This window comes from Rosa chinensis, chromosome 4 (genome assembly GCF_002994745.2).
Source record: "Rosa chinensis cultivar Old Blush chromosome 4, RchiOBHm-V2, whole genome shotgun sequence".
Taxonomy (NCBI): Eukaryota; Viridiplantae; Streptophyta; class Magnoliopsida; order Rosales; family Rosaceae; genus Rosa; species Rosa chinensis.
The window spans coordinates 9323855-9340968 of NC_037091.1; the positions used below are offsets into that span (position 1 = coordinate 9323855).

A 17114-nucleotide genomic window follows, 5' to 3' on the forward strand; every position below is an offset into this window, starting at 1 on the left:
GGTAGAAAATTATGAGCTGCCCTCCATAGTAAAAGCTTGATATTTTGTGGAACAGTCAACCCCCATATCTTCCTCCAAATTTCTAACATTGTAGCTGAACTAGAACTAGCCCCAGGAGGACTCTTCTTTGCTTGCAGATCACTTGCTACCTAATAACCTGTCCTCACAGTGAAGATCCCATTTTTTGTAAAATGCCATATAAGCTTGTCTGGACTTTGGAACAGTTCTCAATCCCATTGGCATGCTAAGTATCATCTTAGCCTCATGTGAAAGGAATAAAGACTTTACCAAGGGGACATTCCAAGCTCTTGATTCTGTGAACAAATTTTCAACTTTCCAGTTTATCGAGTCCGTTAAGAGGAGAAACAATTTTGAAAATAGATGGACATGGCATCCATCTATCACCCTTGACACTAATTCTTTTCCCATTGCCAATACGCCACTGAATGCCGCCATCAATAACTTGTTTTCCCCACAATATACCATTGGCACCACCCAAAATTTTTGGACTACCTCGGCCATTGCTTGCTAGGAAGAAAGAGGAACTAGGGAGCATGCAGAACGGACTTCTATATAAAGAAGCCACTTCTAGCTAATATTATTCATCACTTATAAGTTATTAGTAGCAGTCATCCAACCATGGATTACAGTAACCTTTACATTTTCTTGTCTACACTACTTGCCATCTTCACTACTACTACTACTACACTTGCGTTCATTTTTCCTGCTTATAAGTCAAAATCCCATGAAAAATCCGTTAATCTTCCTCCAAGCAGCTTTGGGTGGCCGATTATTGGTGAAAACTTTGCCTTCCTACACGATGACCATGATAATTTGTAGGGGATAGGATGAAGAAATACTCCTCCAAAATCTTCAAAACCAAGATGCTAGGTGAGCGAACCATGGTGTTATGTGGCACTGCTGGTCACAAATTTGTGGCTTCCAACAAAGAAAAGCTCTTTGCAGCATGGAGACCTCACTCAATGCAAAAGCTCTTTCGTTCTTCATACCAAAAAGTTGCTTCCACCATCATGCCAAGACAAATGGAAAAGCACGTATCTCATGCACGGGGGTTTCTAAGAGCCGAAGCCCTGGTTGGCTAAGTGGTAGTGATGGATTCCATGGTTCTCGACCACCTGAAAACGCACTGGGATGGCATACAGGTGGTCGAGGCTTATCGCCTCACGCAGCTACTCGTTTTGACTCTCTCGGCCAAGTTCTTCATGGGACTCAAAGACAGTTGTCGTATTGATAAGCTTGTGGAGTTTATGGACACCATGATGCTGGCGCTTCACACTATTCCTGTGAATATTCCGGGGACTGCATTTCATCGAGCAATGAAAGCAGCGCCGACTGCGAGGGAGATTGTTCAGTCGTTTGTTAAGGAGAAGAAAGAAGTTATGGCATCTACCGGAAACAAAATGCATGATCTTTTGTCTTATATGATTGCTACGATAGACCCAACCGGAAGGTTCATGCTGGAGAATGAAATTGCTGATAAAATTATGGGGAATGTAGTCGCTTCGTTCAACTCTCCAGTTATAACTACTACTTTTATCGTGAAATTCCTGGGCAAAAGACCTGACATATATGACAAAGTCCAAATTGGTAAATCATTATTTTCTCTTCTCACATATGCTTGATGTCTAACTTGTTAAAAGGTAAAACTGTATCTTTCCAACTCAACTGTAAAACTGTAACTTTCCAACTCAACTGTAAAACTGTAACTTTCGAACTCAACTGTAAAGCTGTAGTATAAATACCAGTACTTGAAAAATCTATCAGTACAACTGAAGCCTTGGATTCCAATTCATTTTCTAGCTTCGTTTCTATTTCTCTTCTTTTTCTTAGAAATCTTTCATGGCATCAAGAGCCAGGTTGTGATCGGGACCGAAAATCATCATATGAGAACCAGAAGCTTCATCGAAGGCCTAGCCACTCAACCAAAGCTTATGTTCATGGTGGATTCTGCTCTTGATCGATTATGTTCTTGATCATCTTTTTCAAAGAGTTTGATTTCTCTTTTTAGATAAGCTCAGCCTCATAGTTCTATGATTTGATTTTGTCAAGATTTCTTGAAAATTGTTGTTGATTTGTTGAAGATTCATAACGCAAAAGCACATAGTTACTGATCCAAGATTGATTGGAAGTTGGAAAAGAAGATTGAAACCCTAGCTTTTGCATTGAAGAAATTCAAGATTCAGATTCTCCGTTTACGTTTTCTAGCAAGAGAAAATTGATATCACTCTTACTCTTAGATAATGTTCAAGCTCTCAGATCATTTCCTTGTGTTCGATTTGATGTTCCTTTGAAGTTGTTCATCAATGGTATGCAGTTCTGTCTCATTCTAGCTACTACTAGTTCTCAAGCTCTCAGCTCTATGTGTTGATACTCAAATCTACTTGTTCACACTCAGATTCTGCTCTAATTCACTTGAATCTGCCTTTAGTTGAAGATTTTCACTATGGCTCTACCTAATGCTTCTCTTGTGAGTATGGGTGCTATGTGCTCTTCTTACTTTTTGATGCATATATATTGAATTCAAGAGCTTCTTTTTGCTGCTTGTGAAGAAGTATACTGCTGGAAGTGAAGTTGTTGAAATCAAGTTGTGAAGAGTGTCAATTGACAATTCACTGTCAGAATTTAACTAGGGGTCTGAATAGCTTTTTAATTGACTTGTGTTGGTATATTGGATCTGCACAAAGAATTGGTAAATCTCAGAGAAGAATGTTCATGAGTTGAAGTTTTGTGCCACAGCCTTGCCCATATAGAAAAGATACAGAATAAACAGGGCATTTCTAGTTTTTGGCTATTGTTAGGAACTGAAATCTGCTCATTCAAGTTGGTTGAATTGTCTTGGTTTGGTTCTAGAAATTCTCTTAACCTTTACAACACTGAGGAAGCATTGGTATTCTGTCATCTTATAGTCATGGATAACAACAACCAGCCACTCATCTATATGCTTTCGAGCATTTACAATTTACTGCCTGTAAAGTTGGATGATAACAATTACATTACATGGTTATTTCAAATGAAAAATATGCTCAAAAGCCTTGGGTTAGAGGGATACATTGATGGTTCTTATTCTTCTCCACCTCAATTCTTGGTGACTGATGGTAGCATAAATGCTGGAATTACAAGGGAATTTCAAGAATAGGAAAAGAATGATAAAGCATTGATGACTCTTATCACTTCCACTTTATCTAGTGAAGCATTATCATTTGTGGTTGGAAGCAATAATTTATGTGAAGTTTGGAAAAATTTGAGGATGAGATATGGTGTCTCTTCCAGAACTGCCACTATGCAACTTCAAACAAACTTGTATACAATTCATAAAGGCAATGATACTATAGACAAGTATTTTCAGCGTATCAAGAACATTACTGATCAATTAGCTTTTGTTGGTATTCATATTCCCGATGAAGAGATTGTTATCATTGTTGTTAATGGCCTTCCCTCTGAGTACATGACTATCAAAATTGTGGTCAAAGCTCCGATCACAACTATGACAATGAACAAATTGCTTTCTCTTTTACTTGATGAGGAGTCTACTATGGATCAATCTACAAAGACTATGCAAAATGGAATGCCTACTGTTATCAATTCTAGTGTCATTTCTGGTATGCCTACTTTCAATCACTACAACACACCAATCGCCTCAAGTGCTGCTATCAATGTGCCTAATGCTACCTCGAGTTGTCAAGACATGATTCCGCTTTCTACCAATTTTGGTGCCTCTCAGACAATGCCTAATTCTGGATACATGTTGAATAACAATGTTGGCAATGGAAGCTACTTTTCTACACCTACACTTTCTTATGGCTATGCACCTCAAACTGATGGTTTCATGCTCCAAAATGGCACCTTTGTAACTCAAAATGGGGGATTCATGGCTTAGAATAGTGGTCACACTCGTGCTTCTTAACCCAACTACTCTCAGCAAAGTTTCTCTCAGAATAATGTGTCACAGCAGCTTTCACAAAAATATGGCTCTTTTTCTCAAGCTTCAAACAACAACTCTAAGATTGGTCCAACAGCTATGGTTGCTCATAATAACATCAATAACTTTGAGGTTACATTATTACACTCGAGCTCATCTCAACTTGGTTCTATTGCACCAATTGATGCCCAAAGATTTCCAACGTCCAAAATGGAAATTAAACTAGAAAGCTCTGGGGAGTCTTTCACAATTGGAGATGAAAGTGGAAAGGATCCTGTGCATGATGTTGGTAGCCAAATTGCCATCATCCCTTCGAAAGATGATATCCTTTATGCACAAGAAGACTAAGATCATAAGGACCCTATGGGGTTGTCTCGAGATATATATGGTCATGAGCCTAGTCAGTCCACTGTGCTAGAGTCATCTTTGCAACCTAAGACAAATGCTGCAACAAGAAATTGATTCTCTGAAATTCAAAATGACAGAGGCAGTAAGCTGGAGGTGCTTTCAAGGGTTGAACTTTCTTCAAGCACAATTGGTAAAGGTGGCTCTAAGAAGCAAAAGTCTGATTCACCAAGAGTAGCTGAAAACATCTCTAATCGTGTGGCTACTAGAACTGAGCAAGCCCAGGCACAACCTCAGTTGGATTATGGTCGGGAAACTACAGAGCTATTGAGCAAAAATCTAATAAAGTGTAGGCAATATTGTCAGCCAATGCAACTATGGTCATCACTTCCACTTATTCCTCCTGGTTGAAACAAGCTTATTTGTTGCCATCCTTTAGCTCTTTAATCTGCTAATTTTGCTTCTTCAGCTATGCCAATCACTGCTGCTCATTGATCCTGGTTGAAACCAATATTACAGGTTTGCTAAAGTCTTTAGCACATTTCTAATGCAATCTGATGGTAGCTTCTCTCCCATCAGCTTGAGGGACGGTTTTAAAGGGTAAAACTGTATCTTTCCAACTCAATTGTAAAACTGTAACTTTCCAACTCAACTGTAAAGCTGTAGTATAAATACCAGTACTTGAAAAATCTATCAGTACAACTGAAGCCTTGGATTCCAATTCGTTTTCCAACTTCGTTTCTATTTCTCTACTTTTTCATAGAAATCTTTCATAACTTGTCTAGTAATGATACAGTTAATCGAAGGGATAGACCTTTTGAACTTTTTTATATGAAACGTGAGTTGAAAACTTCAAATGATGGAAGCTTTGTGTACATATGGAGGCTAATTACTTCACTCCAAAATACCAGTAGTGGACCCAGGATTTTTTTTTTTTTATATGGGTGCATAGTAAAAATAGATAAAAAAATTTAAACAATAAAATTAGAGACAATTCATTATTTAGCACAACTTCTAAACATTCCATATCATAACAATTCGAATAAGTACTTAGCAAATAAAAAAAATTTAACAATATATCAAAATCTTAGCAAAAAAAAAAAAATTTCAGATCATGTTGAGACGTTGGTCATGCCTTTATGTCTCTTTCGGCATTGAATGTTTCTGTTTCTTTGTTATTTTAATTGCACCTTCTTCTATACAAGTCTGTTGGCAACGTTTTCATGATTCAATTTATCAATTATATATATATATATATATATATTATTAAAATATTAGATTAAGTGGCTTAGAGGAAGCATGTATGTTAACACTAGAAGACAAAATGCTGTATTGATCATCTATTACATTCATTCTCTCTAAAATTTGAGTTGGCGCATCAGCCCCTGCTCACCCCCACCTCAGTCCCTAGTGCAAAATACTATATTATTTTTATGGACTGATAGATTATTGATGTTACATATTTTGTTTGTATAGGCAAGGGAAGGTTGGTCTCCATTTGTCTTTATCAGTTTTTAGCTGCGTACAAATCAATAAGTTTCTTAACGTACATATCAATAAGTTTCTAACTGTCATGCATGCAACTGGCACAAGATCACATTTATGGGATCGATCAGTATCTTGATAAGTGTTGACCTATGTAGCTAGAGACAAATATAGGAAGTACAATTTTTCAGTGGTTAAATTTGACCTCAATTTTTCAGTGGTTAAATTTGACCTTTAACTTTACGTTAGACATAATTATATGGATCTTTTTTCTTTTTTTTTGCATGCCATGTATATTTGGCGCGTACTAGTCTATCAGCTGAAGGGTTACATGAAGCATTAATTATTAATTTTAGGTTTAATTTTGTTCTTATTTCACCAACAGAACAACTGGAGATTTTGAAGTCCAAAAAATCTGGCGAGGCACTCAATTGGGATGATATGCAACAAATGAAGTATTCGTGGAACGTAGCCCTGGAGGCGATGAGGCTCATACCACCTCTTCAGGGAACATTTAGAGAGGCTGCAACAGACTTCACTTACCAAGGTTATACTGTTAGGATTGTGTTGTTTAGCTAATTGCTTTAGTTAATTTCTACTGCTTTGTAATAAGCAATTAGGGTAATTAGCCTATGTTAATTACGTTTAGCTGCATGCTTTAGTTCATTAGTGCTCCACAGCTGTCTTGACACGTGTCAAGCTTGGGCGTCTTCTTGAGTACTATATAAACTCTTCTCTATACTAGCATAATTGAATCAGGCTCATTTTCTAGAACTTTCATGGTATCAGAGCCAGGTTGCAATCGTGGTTGATCTTCGTGCTTGATCTACAATCTTAGCTGGTGTTCATCCTCCTCTTCCTCTTGTGTGAGATCTCTGATTCATGTAAGTTTCTTTTTCAATGAATTTTGAAGAAATTGAGAAGTTCATGACTCGAATCATGTAGATTTTATGGTTATTGCTACAAGATTGTACTATTCTATAAAATCGATACTTGGAATTAAGCTCAGATTGTTCAGAAATTGCGTATGTTCATCAAAAAAAGAAGAAGCTAAAACTGACTAGATTTGTGCTTCTTTTTGATCTGTGAGTTGATATCTTTGTTATCAAAACCGTAGCTCATATTATGTTGTAGATCGAAGCTAGCTCTAGTACTTCATAAGGATGATTTTGGATCTGTGAGTTGATATCTTTGTTATCAGAACCCTAGCTCATATTATACTGTAGATCGAAGCTCTTGTACTTCATGAAGATAATTAGAATGATGTGTGAAGTTCGTTTCTTCATAAGGATGATTTTGGATCTGTGAGTTGATATCTTTGTTATCAGAACTCTAGCTCATATTACACTGTAGATCGAAGCTCTTGTACTTCATGAGGATGATTAGAATGATGTGTGAAGTTTGTTTCTCAAGATACTGTATGAGGTGTTGATTAACGTACAGTTTTGTTTGGAGCCAAAAACTTCTTAAACTGTTATGCTGATGTGCTCTGCAATTGTAATTTGCTCATACTGACCTGTGAAAATATGTCACTAGTTCATACTCATTTGTGAATTGATGTTTTTATGATCTCATGCACAATAGTGGAAACATGACTACTTCTTGCGCTCCTCAATTTTCTTCATCGATCTGCCACAACTCAGACTACTGTGTACTTGCCTAACATCTTACTTGAGGAGACCAATTACCCTACATGGTTGTTCAGAATGGAGTCCTTCCTTAGAGGTCAAATCTTTTTGGATTTGTGTGTAACGCCCCAAGCTGCACCTCACCAGCGTAAGCAAGTCACAGTGCCACGAGTCTCTAAAACATAAACCGAACTCTCGATTTACATTCTAGAAAACCGCTAGGCATTTTGTTTGAAAACTTTTTGTATAAGCACAACGGAAGCTACAAGTATTTTTGAGGTAAAAATCCTTGAGTTGCTAAAATTTATTTCATTCGTCTAGAACTTGCAATGAATTCTCACACTAGAGGTACGAACTTCAAGGAAAGGAGAACTCAACCAAAATTGACCCAAGGCTAACTATCAACAAGTCTCAGAATACGAAGTTCAAGAAATAGGATTTAGAATAAGGTCCAAATGACGATTTACCGAACTTGTTCCGCACACCCAGCTCCGTCCGCTATTGTCCCGTCACCAGTGCACAGTACCTGCATCTACACTGTTGTAGGGGTGAGCTTTTGTCCTCGCTGCTCTACAGGAACTCTACCACAACTAGGTTTGAAACCAGTAAATATATTTTTGGGATCCCAGTATGAAAACATGCTTAAACCAATTATTTAAAGGAACGACAAACTTTATAATATTTTTCAATTTGAAAACTGATGCATGAAGCTTTATTAAATACGGCGCCAAATCCAAGTATTACCTGATGGCCGGTCCTATAGACCCACTACACGACCTTACCTCAATTTAATTTATCACCAGGTAAGCGTAGCGAGAGCGTCCACTACCTAACTACACACACGGATCGGGTCGTCATTGAGATCGCTCACCGTCCGATTGGTGTAGCTAACCCTCCGGAGGTTTAGGGAATCGAACCCAAGGAAGTCAGTGCCCCTTTCGCCCTCAAGCCATCACATTTCTCACGATTTGGTTAGTATGCGTTGCAGTTTAACTTAACCAAACCGTACCACTTAACATGCATCATTTTAATAACGACATATATATAAGAAAATCACTAACCGAGGAGAGTCCTGAATCCCTACCTGGATTCCGATGCTTTCTCTCACATACTCCAAGAGTGGCGAACCTTCTGTTCCTTGGGTAACTGGAGTCCTGAGTTCCGACATTTCGATAGTTAATATCTTTTGAACAATTATATTAAATCTCGACAACTTTTCCTGGTTTGACCATTGTTTGACCAACTATAATAGGTTCGATAATTAACCCAAATTACCGAACATTTTACTTGAAATTACAATATCGACCAATTACGACTATGTCGAAGTAAATCAAGCAACGACTTAATTTCAAACATATTAGGTGTACCCGAAATTTACTAAGGCCACCCAATATGCTATTTTCCTTTCTTTACTTACTTCCATTTCACACAAGGTGTGCCCAAAACTACTAAGGGCACCCAACCCTAACTTTTCTCCTTAATTGAAATATAATCTCTCCCAATTCAAATCAACATAATCATTTCAATACTAACTGCGATGGGAAACCTTGCAAAACGTCGACCAACTACATTCACCATTTTCAAAACACATAAACTGTAAGCAACCCTTTCCAAACTCATTCATCATTACAATTGACATAGCCCACAGTAGACATCAACTCAAATAATCAAAATTCTAGACAACATAACCAATTCGATAACAGAGCCTTCAACTTCATCATATCAAACCAAGCTCAGTGGCATAATTTCTAATCACCAGCACAAGAATCTAGTTCGAGATTATACCTTCGAAATAGGAAATCCCTTGAAGCAACCCAAACTCAGCTTCCTGATCTCACTGTTGAAACTGGGTTGGTGATGAACTGAGGGTGTCGACATGATCTACCTAGCCAGCTGCTAAATACCTTGTCTACAATTGCATTCGAGGCCGGAACAAGCCAAGGAAAGCAGAGAAAGTCGCCGGCATCGAGGAACCGCAACAGACCCGAGACGAACCCAAAATGCAAACCATCAAAACTCAATCCAATTTGAAAACTAATTACATAAACGTGCAGATAATGACGAGGAGGTGAGGTTTCATACCCCAAGCAGCCTAGATGGTGGCCGGAGTCTCCGGAAATTACGGAACTCACTGGAGAAGTCTCGGAGCTTCCAGCCGTCGATTCTCCATTCACAGTCGATGCATGGGCGATCAGAGGGTATAGGGAGGTAGGCGACGCCTAGACAAAGCTATTGGTGGCCTCGCGCCGTCTTGGAATGGCCGGACGTGGAAGTTCCGGTCGGGTCACTTGTCGGGTCGCTGCGTTCGGGTCAGAGCTCCTAGCTCTCTCTCTCTCTCTCTCTCTCTCTCTCTCTCTCTCTCTCTCTCTCTCTCTCTCTCTCTCGTTTTCTGATTCAATCTCTGTCCTTGATCTGATCAAGGGCATTATATACCTCAACCAAAATTGTAATTAAAGGCCAGGATGAAGCGGTGGATAGATCAACGGCCAGGATTGCACTGCAGAAAATCCTATTTCTTTAATTTATTTTCTAAAATTCCACAACTTCGGAAAATAGCTATAAATGGCTCGGGTATCCGAAAAATTCCCCGAAAATTTTCACAAACTTGTCGTGACGTGCACTTTATTAACCAACTCCTAAATTGAGGATTTCACTTTATGAAAATTTCCTTGAGCATCTTGACATTTATCAAGATCGTTGAATAATTTCGAGTACGATCTCCGTTAAGCTCGATACAATTTTCCGGGGCTCAGAGTTCCACCCCCCTTAAATAAGTTTCATCCTCGAAATTTCCTGATTGGTCAAACGGTCAATAATACTTCACTTCTCATGTCGGACTCCAGTACCCATAACAATTCTCATTCATGATTTCATGTGGTACAACTCGACTCTTACTAGTCAATGGCTCGGGTATCCAGAAAATTCCCTGAAAATTTTCACGAACTCGTCGTGACGTGTACTTTATTAACCAACTCCTAAATTGAGGATTTCACTTTATGAAAATTTCTGAAAATTTCCTCGAGCATCTTGACATTTATCAAGATCGTTGAATAATTTAGCATACGATCTCCGTTAAGCTCGATACAATTTTCCAAGGCTCAGAGTTCCACCCCCCTTAAATAAATTTCGTCCTCGAAATTTCCTGATTGGTCAAACGATCAATAATACTTCACTTCTCATGTCGGACTCCAGTACCCATAACAATTCTCATTCATGATTTCATGTGGTACAACTCGACTCTTACTAGTCAATGGCTTGGGTATCCGGAAAATTCCCTGAAAATTTTTACGAACTCGTCGTGATGTGTACTTTACTAACCAACTCCTAAATTGAGGATTTCACTTTATGAAAGTTTCTGAAAATTTCCTCGAACATCTTGACATTTATCGAGAACGTTGAATATTTTCGCGTACGATCTCTGTTAAGCTCGATACAATTTTCCAGGGCTCACATTGTGGATGGTACAACTCCTTGTCCTCCACAGTTCACTCAATCCTCTTATGGCACTACTTCTGTTCCCAATGCTGAGTACATTGCCTGGAAAACACAAGATCAAATTATAGTGAACATGATGGACCAAACATTGAGCACTGTGGCTATGGTCTGTGCTGTGGGAAGCAAGTCTACTCAAGATATGTGGTCTAGACTTAAGCTGAAATTTGCAGCTCCAAATAGACAAAACATCCTCCAGCTCAAGTCCAATTTGCAAAACCTAAAGAAGGGGAATGATGATATTGAGACTTACCTGGACAAAATTAAAGCAGCTAAGGATGATCTCGAAACTGTAGGAGTTGTCATTGATGATGAACACATTGTTGTCACTGTGTTAAGAGATTTGCCTACTGAATTTGCAGCAATTAAAACTGTAATTTGAGCTCAGTTTGTGAGCTACTCACTTGGTGAACTTAAAACCTTACTCAAAGCTGCAGAGATTGACATTGGCAATGAAACTCAAGGTTTGCAAACTCTCTTGACGGCAATGTTGGCAAAGAATAGCTCTGATGGTGTTGGTTCTACTGCTTCTGCTGTTCTTGTTGGAACCACTCTTGTACCAAATACCTCAACATCAAATATTTCATCTACATCTGCCAATATTGCACCAGCCATGTCTCAGCCCTCATATGCTGCACCTAGTGTTCCACTAGGTTTTCAACAACCAACACAAGCTCCTCTTCCTGCTCCGATTTCACATCAAGGTTCCTTTGTTCCTATGTCTCCTATTTCTTATGGGTACAATCCCTACACACCGTATCCTATGTTTGATTTCAATGCTGGTATGGCTGGTCTCTTTGCTGGACAAGGCAATTCTAGACCACCTGCCAATTTTGGCAATAGAAATTTCAACTATGCCGGAAAAGGCATTTCATCACCTGTTAATGTTGGTTTTAACTCAAACAATGCAATTGGAGCTCAGAACAACTTTGCTGGTTTCAGAAACAACACTGCTAATCCTGGAGCTGGTCCCTTGACTTTTCAACTTTGTGGGAAAGTTGGTCATGGTGCTAAGACCTGCAGAACCTTATCGAACTATCAACAAGGCAACAACAACTATTCTACTTCTGGATGTCAGTATTGTTGGAGACAAGGCCACACAACTGAAAGATGCTACTTCATTATTAGTTTCCCTGGTCAACATCTGCAACAAGCTTCTAAACCTGTGAATGGGTCTGCTATGCTTGCAGCATCTAATCTCGCATCTCAATTTTGGTTGGCTGACACAGGGGCCACCAACCACATGGTAAGCAATGCTCAACTTCTTGATAATGTTGTCTCTTACCCTGCAATTGGTACGGTGCAAGTTGGTAATGGTAATCACCTTAAAATCACACATTTTGGTAGCACTACTTTGGGACCCTTATTACTTGATAATGTGCTACTAATTCCTGAGCTTGCAGCACATTTACTCTCTATCTATCAATTGTGTAAACAAAACAATATTAGTGTCTGGTTTGATGAATTTATGTGTGTCATTCAGGACAAAGTGCAGGGCAGAATACTCTATTAGGGAATGTGTAAACAAGGCCTCTATCCAATTCCTTTTCAGCTTCCTCTTATGACTCGGTCACCAACCTCATCAAATAAAGCTCATCCTGAAGTTCTCTCTAAGTCTGCATTTGTGGGATAGTTCATTAAAAACACAATTTGGCATCAGAGGTTGGGACATCCAACAAATGAAGTTGCTATAAGCATGCTTGAGAGATGTCATATTCAAGCTTCTGCTGATAATGAGTCTATTGTTTGTGAGCCTTGTTTGTTAGGCAAACTACATAAACTTCCTTTTCCTAACTCAATTTCTAGAAGCCAGGTACCTTTTGAACTTGTACACTCAAATGTATGGGGACCTTCCCTTCATCCATCTTTGGATGGTTACAAATACTTTGTTATATTCATAGATGATTGTACCAGATTCACTTGGATGTACCCCATGAGAAATAAAAATGAGGTTTTAGACTACTTCCAATCTCTTTGTGCCTTTGTGTCTACTCAATTCTCATCTTCAATTAAAACCTTTAGAAGTGATGGTGGTGGTGAATACATGAGTACACAGTTTTAGACTTTTTTGAATCAGAAAATAATTGTTCATCATGTTTCTTATCCATATACTCCCCAGCAAAATGGAGTGTCAGAGAGGAAGAACAGACATCTTAGGGAAACAGCCGTTACATTGTTGCAAAATGCTTCACTCCCTAATCAATTCTGGTACCATGCTTATGCCATTGTTGCTTATTTAATAAACAAGATGCCTACTCCAGTACTGCAAATGGTGTCACCTTATGAGAAACTATATAAATGTGCACCTCAAATTGATTCTCTTAGGGTATTTGGTTGTGCTTGCTATCCTCTCATGACACCTTACAGGACAGATAAACTTCAGCCAAAAACTATTAGGTATGTGTTTATTGGCTTTGCTGCTGGATACAAGGGCTACATATGTTTTAGTCCTACAACCAAGAGGTACATCATCTCAAGACATGTATTTTTTGAGGAACAGTCATTCCCTTATGCCTCTACTCAAAAACATATTACTCAACCTCATCTCAGTTCACCTACAGTTTCTAAACAGTCTCACACTTCTTCATTAGCTTCATGTAAATCATCTTCTGTCATAGCTACTTCAGGTACCAATTCTGCCTTACCAATGACTACATTGATACATAATTCATCACCCTGTGACCATCTTGCATCTCAAGATTCTGGTAACTCACCACATGATACCACCATCTCCTTTATTCCTGAGTCTGATGACTATCATGCAATCCCTACTCCAATTCAGCATGCTTGTGACTATGTTGATAATGATCCTATCATTAGAGTGTCCTCATCACTTCAGGATCAATCTAGCACTCCATTGCCATTTTCAGATGATATCTTTACTCCTTATACTTCTACTCAAATTGAATTTGCTGAACATGGTGGTGAACTTACTGTTCATTTTGAACCTGGAAATGGCTTAATATATGTCATTCTCAACTGTGACTAGACTCGACCTTCTCTATGTCAAGTCTCTGAGTGCAACATACTGCATCCAGTGGAAGGTGTGTCCAATCAGGTTTTCAATGAGCATCCTATGCTGACTAGAGACAAAAGAGGCATACAAACGAAGAAATGCTTTAGTTATGTACTTACAAATATCGGTTTTGGGGTCCCGATGCAACTGAGCCATCAAACTATAAATCTTCACTCCAGATTCCAGCTTGGAAGCTTTCCATGGAAGAAGAGTATAATGCGTTGATACAACAGAATACTTGGACCCTTGTACCTTTTCCTCCAAACAAGAATCTAGTCTCATGCAAGTGGTTGTTCAAAGTCAAACGGAATGCCGATGGATCCATAGCTCGACACAAAGCCAGACTTGTGGCAAGGGGATTTAGCCAAGAATTTGGAATTGACTATGAAGAAACTTTTTCTCCTGTTGTGCGTCACACTACTGTTAGATTCTGTGCTTGGCTGCTCATTATAATTGGAAGCTTCATCAACTTGATGTTAAGAATGCTTTTTTGCATGGCTACCTGAATGAAGAAGTATATATGACTTAGCCAGGAGGCTTTGTTGATCAGAATGCACCAAATCTTGTGTGCAAATTAAACAAATCTCTGTACGGTCTTAAGCAGGCACCTAGGGCATGGAATGAGAGATTTACTGCTTTTCTGCCTTCAATTGGCTTTACTCCATCTTATGCAGATCCTAGCTTGATTGTCAAACTCACAGATACTGCTCGAGTGTTTCTCTTACTATATGTGGATGATATCATTCTGACTGGTGATTGTGCATACCTCATTGTTGCTGTCAAACTTGCTCTTTAACAGGAGTTCGATATGAAAGACCTTGGTAAATTACATTATTTTCTAGGCATTGAGATCAAATATCTCAACTCTAGATTGTTTGTCTCTCAATCTAAGTATGCAAGAGATCTGTTACACAAGGCTGGACTTGATGATTGCCATACTCATTCTACACCTTGTAAATCTGGTGTAAGGCTTATGAAGGATGTTGGATTCCCTTTACAAGATCATGATATCTCATTGTTCAGAAGCTTAGTGGGGTGTCTTCAATACCTAACTTTCACTAGGCTTGATATCACTTTTGCAGTGAATTCTGTGTGTCAATTTTTGCACTCTCCTACAGATTCTCATCTTGTGGTAGCTCAAAGAATATTGAGGTATGTTAAAGGTACTATGGAGCATGGAATACACTTCAAGAGGGCATCAAGTGCCAATGCCACACAACTATATCTCAAAACATTTTGTGATGTAGATTGGGCAAGAGATCCCAATGATAGGAAAGCCACAGCAGGTTTTGTCATTCTGCTCAATGATTCTCCCATTTCCTGGTGCAGTAAGAAGCAATCTGCTGTCTCAAGGTCATCTACAGAGGCAGATTGCAGAAGCATGGCTGATACCACCTCTGAGATTAAATGGTTGTCTCATCTACTGAGTAATCTACATACAACTCTCTCTGATGTGCCTACTTTATACTGTGACAATATATCAGCTCTTGCACTAGCTACAAATCCAGTATATCACTCCAAGCTTAAGCATATTGAAGTGGACCTTCACTTTACAAGAAATCAAGTCAAAGCTGGATCACTCAAGCTTCAATTTGTCACTTCCAGAGAGCAACCTGCAGATTTGTTTACCAAGGGACTCTGTGCTCCTCAACACAACTATTTATGCAGCAACTTGATGCTTCTATCCCCTCATCAAGTTGAGGGAGGGTGTTAGGATTGTGTTGTTTAGCTAATTGCTTTAGTTAATTTCTACTGCTTTGTAATAAGCAATTAGGGTAATTAGCCTATGTTAATTACATTTAGCTGCATGGTTTAGTTCATTAGTGCTCCACAGCTGTCTTGACACGTGTGAAGCTTGGGCGTCTTCTTGAGTACTATATAAACTCTTCTCTGTACTAACATAATTGAATCAGGCTCATTTTCTAGATATTTTCTCTTCGTTTCTCTATTCCTCTCTAGAACTTTCATATACAATTCCTAAAGGATGGAAGGTATGTAAGGACTTATACATAAAGATGATACTCACACAGTATGATATATATATATATATATATATATATATATATATATATCAATTAGCTTTCATGATTTGGTTAATTAGCTAGAAAGGTCAACCGCTTCATCTATAACTATGTATATTGCTGCATTATTGCATGCCCTTTCTGGCTTTTGTTCAGATATGTATAGGATCCGTTAATATATATGCGGTCTGATTTTAGAATCTTAATAGGCACGTAAATAGTGAGAAATTATATGATAGTTGACTCGAGTCATGCCACACTTTCAAGTTTTGGGATATGCAAGTTCCAGTATATTTGAGCTGGCAATCTACCTCTCAGTTATTCACTCGTTTAGCACAATTTCCACTACATCAAGAATTTAAAGTCGTGCGCCATAGTATATATATAAGCCCTAATTGGTTAGCTAGTTGGGTTATAATTGAATGCATTAATAACGTACTCAATTCATTTTGTGCTAATTTGCAATTCAATTTTTAGGTCTACTGGACAGTGAGCACCACAACCATGAACCCTGAATATTTTCCAGCGCCAGAAGAGTTTGACCCTACCAGGTTCGAGAAAGCAACTCCTCCGCCTTACACAAACATCCCATTCGGGAGTGGTCCTCGAATTTGCCCCGGAAAGGACTACGCTCATCTGCAAATTCTTAGTTTTATGCACCATCTTGTTATAAGATTCAAATGGGAACTTGTGAACCCTAATTGCAAGATCACAGGTGGTATGAATCCCTTTCTAGTTGATGGGCTGAAGGTTCGTCTCCAAGCTCAACCCAGTCAAGCTTAAGTTGTACTACGCACGTACGTAGAGCAAGCTGCATGCATTAAGCATCTAGACATCCTTATAATGGATATTAAGTATATATACATACGTATATGCATAATAAACACCACTCTGTAGCGTAAAAGCTTGACTTATAGTCAATGACACTCCGTTTTACCGGTTGTCATAATATATGTTTCTCTTAATTATGTTCATCCACATAAAGACAGCTTCTAGATGCAGTAGTATACTGTATGGGTTGTCTATAGTATTGAGATGTTTATTATACATTCATTTTACATATATTAGAATCAAAACTACAATCTTATATATTGAACTAAATTCAGGACATTGACAACAAAGTTACCACTGTAAAAGTAAAATGAGAATTGGAATTGGTCTACTCATTTCATTCATAACCCCTTTAT

The 17114-nt window shown here is 38.5% G+C and overlaps 1 pseudogene; it reads left to right on the forward strand.

Moving 5' to 3' along the window:
- The first annotated feature begins 639 nt into the window (after positions 1–639).
- On the forward strand, positions 640–16809 carry LOC121052772 (annotated as a pseudogene).
- The last annotated feature ends 305 nt before the right edge of the window (positions 16810–17114 follow it).